At 37.6% G+C, this 15191-nt stretch overlaps 2 protein-coding genes across 3 annotated transcripts in view; both read right to left on the bottom strand.

The window, feature by feature from the left end:
• Positions 1 to 3929, bottom strand: part of LOC146455139 (uncharacterized) — a 93261-nt gene extending 89332 nt beyond the window's left edge. The window contains exon 1 of the mRNA XM_085094584.1: positions 3839 to 3929. The gene's annotated coding sequence lies outside the window, so the exon portion shown is untranslated. The remainder of the gene's footprint in view (positions 1 to 3838) is intronic.
• The window catches only part of LOC146455141 (uncharacterized), a 61563-nt gene extending 57586 nt beyond the window's left edge, over positions 1 to 3977 (bottom strand). For both annotated transcript variants that reach the window (XM_085094588.1, XM_085094587.1), the window contains exon 1: positions 3839 to 3977. The gene's annotated coding sequence lies outside the window, so the exon portion shown is untranslated. The remainder of the gene's footprint in view (positions 1 to 3838) is intronic.
• Positions 3978 to 15191: the final 11214 nt, after the last annotated feature.

Consider the following 15191-nt stretch of genomic DNA (forward strand, 5'->3'; position numbering starts at 1 on the left):
AATTTGGCAATGAATGAATGAGGTGCATTTCTGAACACATTTTTATTCAATAGTTCTTTAAAGGACCAATTGTTAAAAATGTTTACTTGGATTTAGCATTTGTTAAATTATGCATTACGCTTATTGCAAAAGCGTAACTACAGGTTTCTACCCTATTTTTACTTCTTAATAGAAGGCATTGCTTGTGCCCACTGAAAACTATAATAAGAGCTTCACGAAGAAGAGTGAATTCAGCCATTGGCCTTAGCTTTCAGTCTGATAAACAAGGCTTATATTTATTTAAAGATGGAAAAGCCGCCCGAAATCACGACTAATAAGGTTTTGAAGGTTGCAGTCTTTTCCTAATGTTGGGAAAAAAAAATCCTCATTCTCAACTACTTGACGATACTTAGAGGAGTTTTCTTTCATCTAAGCGAGTACCGCTCATTCATTGTATATTCATTGTACGCTTCACATTCACATTGCTGCAATGGGACATTTTCACCATGGCGTCATTTGACTCCAACTACCAGAATCCTTCAGTTTTTTTTTATTTTCTCATGCTAATTAGAGCTTATTGTTCTTTGCTCTCCACTGGGATTACAAAATTTGAATTTGAAAAGGACAACAAAATGAATTCTGGTAGTTGTAGTCAAATGCCGCCATCATGAAAATGCCCTATTACCACCATTATCACCCACGGCTTGCTCCCGTCTGGCCTCGTAGCTCAGTTGGTGGAGCAAATTTCGGTCATGCATACTCGAAGGCCGTGGGTTTGATTCACTTCACCTCTCCCACTAATACTCAGGAGGAAATTCATCGGTTCACTTTGGCACTTTAACATATACTGCAGCGGTAATTCTCTAGGCCGAGTCGTTCGAATCCCGATCAATCTAATCGTTGTTAACGTGAACTTTGATTAGAGTTTATTTTTTAATCAATGAAGACTCTTCAAAAGATTTCTGTTCCTCAGTTTTGAGTTAGACTTTTCTCGGCCGTTAACTTAAATTAGCTTTAAAAAACATTTTCAATGAGAGAGATGAAAACCTCGGTTAATTCTTAATCGGGGATTAGCGTTAATCGGCTTTCGAACAATCGATTTCATATGAGCCGTGACGGGAAACTCGTTAAGGGGAGATCCGTGCGGCACGTTGCCTTCTTAATGATGACAATATCACTTCGAAAAGCCAAAAAAGTGAAGTCTAAAAACCAGTTCTGATTTATTATTTTATTGTGAAATCACGGGAGGCTTTTAATTCTTAGACTCTAGCTTTATGTCTCGACAAATAAATTTGGGACTGAAACTCATCGTTGACTGGAATATTGTTATAAGATTATCTTGTCTTAAGGCGAGAAAGCTTTCAAAATTTTCACTATGACTCTATGCATTTAAGGTTGCGATGATCACTCACTTATTCATTCTTTCTCCCGCAGTTCAAATGTATGAATTTTTTTATACCGCGAATTAACGCCCAGCCTGAAAACCCCAAAAGTTAATAAGCGCCCATCCCAACCCCCTCCCAACAACAACAGCAAAAAAAAAAAAAAAACGTTTCTGTACTAGCCCAGCGTGAAGTAAGAGGAGCGTCAGTTGTGTTCCAAAATTGGTTTCAGATACGGTAGTCGATGAACTTTTGTCTTGTTTATGCTTTGTTTATGTTACCTTTTGCACTTTGTTTTGTCTGGTTGAAGCCAAATGAACTTGTTATCCCTTGTTTTGTTATTCTCTAAAAATGCCCTTGCTGAAAATGTCGGGGGAAAATGGTAAGCGCCCACCCTCATGGTCACCAAAATTAAATAAGCGCCCAGGGCGGTTAATCGAAGAAATACTGTATTCACTTTCAGATGAATGATTGGATTCAAAATTTAATCAGTATGTGTATCGTTGGTTGACATTCCTTTTTTTTTTTTTTTTTTGAAATATTAGTTTAAGAAGAGCACTCGTGGACCTACGGTTCTAATATTCGCGGCCACCACTCAAAAAATTCGTGCAGTCAAGAACGTTTTCTGTGACTTTTCGTTTGAGCAGCACAGGAAGAAAGGTTGTTCACATCAGAGATTGTATTTGTTTAATGAAAACAATCCGCTTTGCCGCCCGTTGAAATGCGTGGTCAGAGGAGGAATAATTAACACTAAGGTTTTCTTCAACATAACTAATTGCAACAAGTACTAAATACAGCTAATGTTAAATAGCAAAGAGGAATTCAACATCGTTGATTTAACAATATTTGCCAGAATCGCAAATGAAGGTTTTCACTTGATTTTATTCCCTCAGTCTTCTTGGGTTGCTCAGTGAGAAAGCTCATTGAAGCTCAGTAAACACAGATGATTGGGTAGCCGGAAAGTTTCCGGTTTCTGGTTGAACTGCTGCTCAATGAACTCCTAATGCTAAACCTATTAGAGCTAGTTTTGTCAACTGAGAGGAATGGATTTAATTTTTATGAGGCCTTAGATCAAATAACTCTCGTGAGAGGAACTAATTTTTCAAATGAAACCTTTTCTGAGGTAATTCGTCAAAGGCCTCTCAGAACCATTTCCGCTTAAAAAAAATTTGAAACAAAACCCCGAAATCCTAAGCTAATCACAAGGCTTAATTAACCTCAAGGTATTGCATTAATTTCTCATGTTACTGATCACCCGAACAAACACGAGAGAGGTTAAGGTGTTGTTCACTAAAAAAATAATAATCATAGAATTGGCTTTGTGCTCATATTTCTTTCATTTGTGTATAGTTTAAACAAAGTGACCTTTGGTGTTATCAGTTGGACTTAAATATTGTAGTACGCTAACCAAAGACAATAAACACTATCACCAAAAGCATGAATTTCGCTTCTGGTTAAAATTGCCTTAAAAAACTGTTGACGATATCTCCCTGAAATGAATGAAGTGGGTTCGGAGTCATTCTCTGATTAGTTAGGCTGCATGGTTATTTGAATGAGAGAGGAATCTCATTGATCAATTTGTTAGACGTCCAAATAAAATTACTATTAAATGGTTCTAACGAGTACATGATAGCCTCTGGGATTTCCCTATATGGGCGACACGGTAAATTGGCCAAAATTTAGAGGAGTAATTCATCTTTCAACCTCGTGTTGCCATGTTTTCACAAATAGCATAGCTTCACCGTTTAAATATTCTTTACGATAGCCAGTTTCCCCTACAATGTCAGTTCATCATAAAACGCCCAATTTTTGTTTCAACACTCACTGACGGAGTAGTACAGTGTTCTTTAAAAACTGGCCTCTTATTTTAGCTGTTACAGATCGCTTAATGGTGATACAATCCAAAGTTTGAAGTAAAATTAAAGGAAATGGTAAAAACGTAAATCCCAAATATCGACAGTATTAAGAGGGAATGTTAACAAGCAATGCCGTCAGGCATGTGCTTGGCCGACTGTCTTAAAAAGTTTTAATGATCCTATATTTTTTAACAAAAAAAGCATCAGAAAATCCATTTGACATCAATTTGGTTACGAAACAAATGCTTTCCCCTGCCGTTAATTTGTTTCTTGTCACACTAAATACGATTTTGCATATAACCGTTAACCAATCCTATTCATCCGACATCCAATGTTTTTCAGTAGAAAATATTCTATAATTCCTTCTTAGATAGTAGTCTTGTTTGCTCAACTGTCTTTTGACATTATGTCGTGATATGAATTCATCCAGTTTTAAAACCAATTCAGTAAAGAAATACCCTGGCGGAGAGTCCGAATTCCTTGTCAAATAGTAGGTGTGCCAGTTTGCACCTTTAATTACTCTAGCAATTTTGAAGAGGAGAACAGAAATCAAAATCATGATTTAGAAAGATTTGTCCGAAGCTGAGGCTTTAAATGTGCAAAATGTGTAGAGGGTCTTACCTCAATTTTGTTCATTCAAACTTCTTGATATGCCCGCTGTGTTTTTCGGAAAGCACTGAACACGCAATGTAAGGGACTAAACCACTGCGATCGTACTTATAGAAACAAATTTGCCAAAGAAGGTTTCCGGTTTCCGCGTGAGAGAGTGTTTAATGAACTCTTAACGCGTAACCAATTAGATTTAGTTTTATCAATTGAGAGAAAGGCATTTAATTTTCATAAGGACTTAGGTCAAATAACTTTTGTGAAGCGAGTCAAGGGCTTATTCATTTTTTACTGAACTTTCAACCGAAAAAAGTCCTTTCAAGCCTGGAACCAATCAAGAGAGACTTCAAGAGACTTCCTTAGCATTGCAGAAATGCATTACGTTTTCAGGTTACTGAGGACCACCGGTAAAAGTAAAACAGGCTAAAACAGTACCTCATAAAATAAAAATTGTCGTAATTTACTCAGTTGTGTGTGGTTGACACGAAGCGAGTTTAAGAGTTAAACATTTCTGTCTCAGTATTTAGATCGTCTTACAAAATAACTTTAATCTCGATTTCTGTAAACATTGCTTAGTAATGCTATGGAAAGATTTAAAAGTGATGATTTGTATACCAGTTGGATTTAGAAGGGCTTTGCTAAATTTTTTATTAGACTTACCCAAAGTACTATGACTACTCCACAGACCACTGGTCTCAAGTACGTCCATGTTTGCTCTTTGAATAATTAACAGTTTCACCAAAAAACGCGTGGGTTTGCCTCCTGTTTTTGGCAAGTTTACCATTATCTGCTAGTTCGGTTGTTGTACTCATTTAGAAAACTGAAGAACAATATAACCGGTACAGTGCTAAAAATATATATCTGCGAAGGAAAATCTGAAAAAAAAGACTAATAATTCTACAGCTAATCGCTAAAAGAATAAATGAAACGAAAATGACGTACAATTTTGAGGAAAATTATATCATTTTGCTATGTCGAAGAGTCCTATTTTGATGAAAGTGAGTCTAATTAAAAGAGATTCTGTTATAAAGCTATATATTTTTATTGAGCTTCAATTTAGTAAACCCAGGAAAAAAAAATGGTCTCCCGTAGTATGCTGTTTCTTGCAATTCATGTTTCCGCTGTCGACATTCTTTCTTCTTCCTCTCAAACTGTCCCTGGCTACAAATTTGACTTTGAATTTGACCGCAAGGAACATTACGAAGAACACCACATGGACGAACCTCTAGAAAGATTTAATTTGAATGGTCGTTATTTTCTTCGAACCTCAAATTAGTGTTCGGCTTGAAAAGTAGAAATTAGACAAAGGCATGGAAAAGAGACCCTTCCATTTTGAGGGAGGTATTGTCACAATAAACTCGAGCTTTCCTTTGTGAAAGGAATTCTAATTTTTGCCAACACCATTTCCATAACTTACAACTAAATTCAACAGTTTTTTAAACGAATCAACCTAACACTGTTTGCCCAACCTTAAAGGTTTATGGTTCATCCATACGAGCTTAAGGTTTCGTCATATAATTTTTATTGATTCAGTGTTAAGTCAAGTTTCAAACAGATTGAATTCCGACATAAAAGAGCATTGATACAAATTGTTCTTATTTGAAGTTCAGTTTGACGAGATCAAAGATTTGAAAAGCGTTCGAAAACCTAACCTAATGGTGCATTTTCTTCACGTTTGCCACTCTTTATTTTATATTGTATGCAATAATCCTCAAAGTATTGGTACAATCAAATTTAACCATCTGCTTGCAAAGCATTCAAACTTTTGCTGTTTTCAATAAGATCATGTAAAACACATACGTCATAAAAGTCTCATTAATCCAAGTTTGCGGCTTCTCCTCTCTCATTTTAAGCCTGTCCATTTATATAGGAAACAGAGAGCTATTTTCCCAAAGTTAAATGTCATGGCAAATGACGCTCTCCGCCCACTAAAACACCCACTGCAAACGATTATGAAGATTACCCCGCACTATCTTCTTTGCCTGTTTCAATTCCTTATATGTATTAACTGCAATTTATAATGTACATTCAGTTGTGTTCGTCTGTGCAGAACGTGATCCATGATACCTTCACAACACAGTTTGAAAGAATATTGGCGCGGGAATTGAATCAAACGCTTTAGGATCAGTTTATTAACTCGTTTTGAAGACTGAAAGGAGAAAGTAGACACGGACTCTTTATTTTCGATAATAGGATTTATTTATTTTGCCACAAGCGTGAAAGAGAATTACCTGCCAGAAAACAAAAGGAACAAGGAAACAAAAGCTTCTTTGGTTGTAATAAACACGAAATCTCTGAAGAAAAGTTTCATTACGAGAAATGTTATCACTTTGATAGAGTGAAGAAATTAGTTACCCCAAGTTGGTTGGCTGACTTTGACACGTAAAAAGACAAGCAGTACCCTCCTTTCGATGTATCAAACTCAGCTTGATAACGAGGCCAAGAGGTAAACAAACAAAGGAAACTGAATAATCACGTTTTTTTCATTTCTGTTGTTTGGTCCTCTGGACCTTAATTTCAGGTTGAATTTTAATATTTGGAAAGGAGCCTATTAAAGGTACAACACAAATAACAACACAACAACAATGCCTTTAGACTGTCTGTTCGTGTATTGCTTGAGAGTTTGCTTCTTTCAAAACCTCCCAAACAGAAGAATTATTAGTGTCGTTTTAACTACGATATTTTAAGGTCAGAATTACATACATACACTTTATTGAGCTTCCCTGGAAAAGGTTTTTCAGCATCAATATAACGCGCATTTAAATACGGGACCCATTCTTCAGATTACATGTAAAGGAATATGATAGAATTTCCTCCCTCATAAACGTCTACTGAGAGAATGCAATTATTAAACTCCTAAACCTTTTTTTACACCAAACTTTGTTTCAAAATTACTATATGGCTATTTCATTATCCCCCATAAGAAACAGGATCATGCGGTCAAAGTTACAGGGGTCAAAATTTAACTGCAACCTGTGGGAAATGAATTGGCTATATAACTTTGCAGGACGTCAAATCATTTTGTGACAAAACGTTCAAACAACCAACACCCTGCAGGTTACCCTGTTGAACAAATCTCAGCGAAATTAAATCCGTGGAAACTGATCTGGAGCTCGTAATTATAAAGCAATACTTTATTTAAAACACGAAACACCGAGAATTTAGCTACCCATGGAATATTGCTGAAAAACAGGTTCGTTGTCGGTTAACAAAAGGAGGTTACAGATAATAAATAACAAAGACAATAATACATTCAACATAGCGATTGAAAAAGGTACGCGCTGATTATTCACCTATAACTTTAAAGAATAACGCTTTTGTCTGAAACTGTCTCTACCCCAACAAAAGAGCCCATGTAGAATGGACTGTTTTGTGACTAACGTTAAAGCCTTGATTTTCAAAGGTTTACGCTTAATCAAATAAAAGCTTGCAAACTGTTTTAGTAGAATCTAAATTTTAAAACAAGCCGATCCATACTGGTTCTGAAAATGATTTTGAATTCTCAGATAATTTCCAAGTAAAAGAACCAAACAATTGACACTTTTAACCGTTTACACACAGAGAAACCTTATCAACTGATAAAAACAGAAAGACCTAAAAGAAAGGACGTTTTTTACAGGTTATAAAACCTTTAAAGTTTATTGGACGTGATAATTAGCGATGCGTGCTGGTAAGCAAATTATCACGTTTAGTGAAATTTGAAAAATACGGCCTTAAACGACAGATTTTAGTTTGAATAGGTTGATTGCATTGCCGCCATGATGAAGCCTAAACAAAAGAAAATTTGTTTGCATAGTTTGCATAAAAATGGAAGTTAACTACCAGAGGACAAAAATCTTATTGCTCCTAGCCACCAACATGGCCGCCATGACGTAACGTGCAATCAACCTATTGGCAAGGAAATCAATTATAACAAGGTTTTACCTTCTTTTAACTAGGAAAGTTGTCAATTCCATGGCTATGTTGCCTTGAAAGCAATCTTGTCAGAAATGATATTTCAACGACTTTTCTTTGTTTGACGTCCACCAAACAAAACTTTAACTGTTTCTTTGAAGGGGGTAGATCGAATGTTATTGGTGATATATCTTATCTTTCGCTGGGTTCGAATTTCCAGAAAACACTCTTTTTTGCCAAAAACGTTTACTACAACTGCAGCATGGAAGTAGTATAGTAAATGCAAATCCTCGATCTCTTATCTCTAATCAATTTTGGATGGATGGATCGATCGATGTATCTCACCTATGTCGCTCAAATCTGGCACTTAAAATTCTGAAAGTGAAAAGCGCAAATCAACGATATCTGATCAACAAAACGTTTTATTACATATAAACACTCGACCATGCTTCTTCATCTTAAAAGACAAACTACAGGCATGTCCAGAATACCGCTGATCCGCTTTACTATGAATACGCAGACTATTTCTATAAACATCCTCCCTGTCAAAGTAAACTATTAAGGAAATAATGTGTTTTATATAGCAAAACGTAAAAAGCACTGTCTTGTAACGGTGCAAACGAGCATGAGTACGTCAAGTGGTCAACCAACAGTCAACATGATTGTTCAATACCTTTGCACTTAAGAGTCCCCCGACATACATAAGGCTCTATCACAGGTCTAGTCTCTTGAGTGGTTTCATTGGTCGACCATCACGAGACGTTAACACTGGAAAGGAGGGATTGACTTTTGGATCCCCGGCAGGTTCCTCCTTTGCTCGAGTGCTTCCGGGTCTGGCTGCTTCTAACTGGGTTCCTGCAACAGGAACGTCACTAATCTGCGGGGCTTGGTCATCCGGTGCTGAGGTGGGAGCGAGGTACCCCGTCCATCGGGCATTATGATAATCACGTCATTCGCTTCACTTAGTAAACTGAAATTCCTTTCTGAGTGATATTCCAAACGAAATGAAGGATCTTGACTCAGTCATGATTTTTAAATTCGTATTTCAGAATATAATAGTAATTAAAATTACTTTTAAAGATAGTGGCTGTATTTAGGCTTTTTAGGCTTTTTAAGCTTTTTCAGGCTCTTTTCTTTTTTGCAGGTCTTTATTGATATCAGCAATTTATTTATTTATTTATTATTATTATTATTATTATTATTATTATTATTATTATTATTATTATTATTATTATTATTATTTCTAGTGTAAACGTCTCGTGCATGGTGGTCGACCAATGAAACCACCCAAGAGACTAGACCTGTGATAGAGACTTACGTATGTCGGGAGACTCTTAAATGCAAATGTTTTGAACAATCATGTTGACTGTTGGTTGACTACTTGACGTACTCATGTTCGTTTGCACCGTCACAAGTGCTTTTTTTTTTCCTTTTTCTACTCAAGTATTGGACTTTACAGTCACAGTCGACGCTGCCCCAATACAGTGAACTGACATTTCTGGCGCAGTCCATTCTCTTTCGAGACAATGAGACAACAATAATCCTCGCAGCTTTTTCTCTACTTCTTTAATTCTCTATAGCTAGACTAACATGTTTTTGATCATCATCATCATTTGCATTTGACAACGGGAACGTTTGCATCAAAATTAAACAATGTTCGTTTGTTTCCAAGGATTAGGTTACTAAGCACACGTTTGTAATCAGAAATCAATATTAGGAAACTCAATGACCATCGGCGGCAACGCCAATTAAAACGGCACTAACAACTTCATTTTATTTTTGCTACTTCGTGATTATATCAACTCGTTCAACTTGTTCAAAAACAGCGAACTATTCAGGAACCCAATTAGTAGGAGTCGCGTTCAAGTTACGAAAGAGACACATTTCATTTACTTGTGCTCATGTTCTTTACAAAACCATGAATTTGGTTACTTCACGTTGTTGTTTTGTAGAAGGAAAAGAAATGTACCAAAATTTAAAACGTACCTACAGATAAATTGTTTTTCCTTATCAAACCTATTGTTCTGTGGCGTTGTCGATGCCTTTGCCGTCGTCGTTACTTAAGTTCCCTATTCGGCACCGAGGTGGAGGTGGACAGTGGTAAATATCTACTACGAATAACCATAAAGTCACACTGGGGACAATATTTGTTTTAATGTAAACCAAGCCGTGTAGTCAGACAGGGGAAAAAAAATCGCGCACGAGGCCAGGGGCAATACCGGGCCGGGTTAATAACAAATATTATACGAAGTTTGATTAACCAATCAAAGGGCGCCAAAAAGATCCTTAAGTTTGGTAGATAATAAAATGGGATATTACCGCTTTGAACGCTCTCGTGAACTGTAACACTTTATATGAATATATACCCCACCCCACCCCCCCCCCCCCCAAAAAAAGAAAACCTGACAGGCAAATCATTTTAGCTGTTACATAAGTACTACAAAAACAGGACACACCATTAGAAATATTTTTTTTGGCGATTACTATTTTGCTATCTTATTATAAGACGACGCTTCAAACGAGGACGTCTTAGTCCAAAGATTTGTGTAAATCCAAGTTCGTAGTTCGTACCTTCCAAGAGAAATTCAGGCTCTGAATCATATTATCCAAGATTCAGTTGAACTCAAAGCATATACTGTACGCAAACGTTCAGCCAGGGGACAGTCCATAGTTCCATTCGGTCTTAAATGTCACGAGATACGCTGTCAAGCCCTGTCACAAATCTCCAACACTTTTAACAACTGTGTGCAGAGCTTCTTGTTTCTGAGTAATTTTCATAAATTTATATCTTGTTGTATATGAGCTGAATAAATAAATAAATACTCAATCAAACGAGGAAGGTGCACTGGTTTTTCAGTTGACTGTAGCTGGCCTACAAAACAGACATTATTTTTCATGCGTGAGACGAGCAACTAGCGTTTTTTGTTCTATCGCGCTTCATATTTGTCTCACGGCTTACGTCAGTAAAATGCATAAAAAATTACGCCTATTCTGCAGGTTTACTGTGGCAAGTGATTTTGTATCTGCTGTCCTCTGACTTTTGGGAATTCACGACTACTTGACGTGTCAATCAACTACAGGCAACCAAGTGCATACATGGAAATGAGTATCGCAAACCTATCCTTGGGATTAGCAACCCATCCAGGAGAATGTCAATACTCCTGCCCGGGCCGTGTGGGTACATGGGTACCTGTGGCTCGTGTGCAGGCCGAATTGTGCAGTGCGACTTCGCCTACTTCCTACGAACGTACCACGGCATTTGTAGATTACTTTCGATTTCTTCGCAAGTTACGATAAGTTACTGGCTGATTAAATAGAAGATAATTGCGTTCGAGGTATGAGAACGCAACCCCTAATTTGTGTTGGGTGTTCTGTGCATTATTGGATATCCTGTGCAATTAATAAGGAAGGTTTTTTTTTTAGATTCTTGAGATTCCTGTCGACGCGCTAACTCGCGTGGTGATTCGTGTGTCCTAGGCATTTTCAACCGTTGGCTGACATTTTCCGCGCTCGCTCTGAGGCGTTTGCTTACGTTTGTCTATAATAATAATAATAATAATAATAATAATAATAATAATAATAATAATAATAATAATAATAATAATAATAATAATAATAATAATAATAATAATATTTATCCAGGGAGCCCACTCGCCTTGGCGGTTTTCAGTGGGGCCCTGCAAATTAAAAATGAAGTAAAAAATAAAACTACCTAAAAATTATTTCACAAGATTAAACTAATTTAAAATAGCTAAAAAATCATCATTCACAAACTTTTAAGCTTTGCCTTAAAAAGGGACAATGATTTGATGTTTTTAAAGTCATTGTCTAAGCTGTTCCAGTCCTTAGAGGCTTGATAAATAAAAGTTTGCTTGCCCCAATTGGTACGCACGCGAGGAAGGTGTAAATCATTACTTCTACGAGTTAGATAAGAATGAAAACTACTATTGCGTCTGACGTCAAATTTAAAATCAATTTCCCCCAGCAGATATTTTTGCATCATAATACAGCGATGGAAGTGTCGTCTCTTTAAGAGGGGCTTCAGGTCCAGACGATCTAGTGCCTCGGTTGATGAACTTCTTGGTGGTAAATTAAGCAGGACCTTGGCTGCCTTGTTTTGAAGAACTTGCAGCTGACCCATAAGCGTGTTGTTATTTTTATCACCCCACACTGTATCTCCATAGTCAAACAGTGGGATGATTAAGCAATCGTATAGTGTTAACTTAGTATGTAGAGGCAGAAGATGTCGTATTCTCTTTATCATTCCAATCCTTTGATTGATCTTTGTACTGATAGTGTCAATGTGCTCGGACCAAGACATAGTTTGGTTAATAACCACTCCCAAGTACTTAAACGAGCCAGACCTATCAATAGCAGAGGAATTTACCTTAAGAGAGACGTTACTAACTAGTTTAAGCTTCCGTGAGTGACCAAAAATAACGAAATTACATTTAGAGATATTTAAGGTCAACAGATCTGACTTCGACGCGCTCGGCTCACGTGGTGATTCGTGTGTCCTCGGCATTTTCAACCGTTGGCTGGGGTTCTGTTTTCGCTGAAGGTCTACTATCATTCTTTAAAAGTTTTCTGCGGGTCCGATCTGTAAGTAAAACACGCTGAGTAAAATTTTACTTTGTTCTCACGTGAGTTTCAAAGAGTCCCACGTTTGTCTTTTCGTGTTGGGCAAGTTGTTTCTGTGAATTTCAGTTTCCCGGGATTAGATATTTGGATTTCGCGTTCAACTAGCTGTTTCCGCGAGGTAATGTTTTCAAACTATCCACCTTCGATAAAGATGTTGTCGTGCTAAATCAGACAAAACAAGCACTGATATCGATCGCACAGTACATTAGCAGACTTCGTGTCATACAACTCAAGTACAAAGGATTCATAAATTCTTTCAGACCCGGCTTTCAGTCTGCCGACGAGATTCACTTAACATCGACGCAAGCCGGGGCTAAGTTACGAAGCACAATACGGTAATAGTTTTGTCTCGGTATGAGTTTACGCTCCTTATGAGGTTTCAGTAATAGATTTACGTGAGTATAAAACCGTGATACAAAAATATCTGAAATATACACGCATTAGAAACTGACATCAGGCTCCGGTTGTTCAAAGAGCGGATTGTTTTATCCAGCGGTTAATTCGGTATCAGTTCGGCATTTTTGCGGCTTTATAGTCGCGTATGTTTCGCGGCATTTTAGTAAAAAACCTTTTGAGTAGAAGACCAAAATAGTATGCTGGCCTGTAAGTTTCATTTTTCTCAAAGATTAAAAGCGTTTTACCGAAAGTGATTTGCATTACTGTATTTTACAGTGTCACGCAACAGGCGGACCGAAAATACTTTCTATTTAATATTTTAAGTTCAACAACGTAGCTGCTGAAATTTTAAACTCAGCTTCGTTTATTGCAAATATTTTACCCAGGCCGTACAATCGCGCAACTTGGGGCTGCAATAGGACAAAGGAAAGTAATTCCTACTGTTTTGCTACATTTCTCTCCATTTGTTCAACAATTCCACAGAAATTGGACGAAACGTTTTTCCGACACACAGTTATTAATTTTGCCATATTAAGATGCTTGTTTTGTGTAATATACAGAAAAAGCCAGATAACAAAAAAATAACAAATATTCAAATTGAAACGAACATGAAAGGGTGCACGCTTTTGCCAAATTATTTCAATTTAAGGTGTTGAACGCACTCTATAATCTATAATTACTGCTAGTAGTATAACGTGCAAAATCTCAAGATCTTAGTAAGTGATATTGGAATCCAAACAGAAGACTGGGAGCAGCCACGCATTTTTGCGTTTGAGGTACGAGAACGCAATCCCTAATTTGTGTTGGGTGTTATGTGCATTATTGCGTGTCCTCTGCAATTAACAAGGGAAGGGGTTTTTTTGAGATTCTTGAGATTCCTTTCGACACACATTTACCCAACCTCGTTCCCAGGGTCTCTCTTCTTCCCGCCCCAGCGAGAGAGAGAGAGAGAGAGACCCCGGTTGGAGCTGGTCACGTGGCACCCAAAATCTGGGTGCTTGACACAATTTGTCGTTAGGGAGGGGTAGTAAAGTATGCAGTTGTCGCTTTCTCAGAAGGATGGAGAAGCCAGCTACGAACTTTACGACAACAAGCGGTTTTACAACCAAGCATTTCTACATCACACGCTCACTTGAGACCTGGAAGAGGTTCACGTTTCTTCCACTCAGGTAGAGTGTTGTCAATCCAAAAGAATTATTTTAAAAACAGTCGTAACTTTTCGGGACGCCAGAGGGAAACCGACAGACGATAGGGGACGCTTGAGTCAAAACCTGACCAGGCATGGTGATTAGAGCAAAGGTATCGCTGGCTTTACGCCTTTTAACAGAGTTCCAAATGGGGTGAAATGGGAAAGAAGATCAATTTTTGTATTGCTGAATGGAACACCAAGAATTTTTGGCAATAGAATGTAAGCAGGCGAAGTGTTCAGAAATACCAACGGACTGAAGCAAGCCGCGTGTGAATATAATTCAAAGGTACCGTATTTACTCGAATAAGCGCCGCCTCCGAATAAGCGCCGCCCTCGATTAAGCGCCGCACATGGAACGGAATGGTTAATAAGCGCCGCCCTCGAATAAGCGCCGCAGCTCCGGTGCGGCGCTTATTTGAGTATTTCCATAAGATGATGAAAATACACAGTAATCGCTGCAATGTGGTTGTAAGCAAGGAATGAGAATTTATTTTCATCAATAGTGATGTTTTTCAGTTCGAAGTGAGTATATCTCAATATGCTCTTTCATTCAGTTCTCTCTTCAAAATGTTCGCGTTCTTCAGTTCTTGCGTGAAGGCTGTAAACTTCGCCGGTACGACAAGCCCAACCTCCCTCTTTCTCTTCCCTGTAACTGTTACAGTAAGGAGATTGTCAGCGTTTGCATGTACAATCAAAATGTTTTGGCTTTGTGGTATGAGCCTTTTAATAAGCGCCGCCCTCGAATAAGCGCCGCACAAGAGACAGGAAAAATTAAATAAGCGCCGCGGCGCTTATTCGAGTAAATACGGTACTTTTCATCTTTATAGTTTATTCCCTACGTTCTTGACTTTAAGACGTAGTTAAACGAAAAATATTGAGCTCAGAGCGCTGATTGTGATCGAAAACAATGTATTTTCAGTGTATTTAATCACAGGAAATCGGTGACCAAATAGGTATTCAATATTGTGCTTCGCGAATTACATGTAAATAAACAGATTACTGTTAACAAGCTAAGAAGAATGTATTGGTATTTTCTTGTGAGTGATGAATTATAATGCGGTTACTGAAAGATTTTTTTATGAACTGCATTTCATTTTATAGAGCAAAAGATGCACTTATTACCGCAGTTTAAGCTTGAATAAATGCTATATCTGGTAGAATTCATGGAATCAGTTCCAACTGGTGTAGATAAATTACTCCGGTTCAAGTTGTTCCTTGCGAAGCGAGGTTAATAAATTTGTCGGGCCG

This window comes from Pavona decussata, unplaced genomic scaffold (assembly GCF_977016875.1).
Source record: "Pavona decussata unplaced genomic scaffold, jaPavDecu1.1 SCAFFOLD_285, whole genome shotgun sequence".
Lineage (NCBI taxonomy): Eukaryota > Metazoa > Cnidaria > Anthozoa > Scleractinia > Agariciidae > Pavona > Pavona decussata.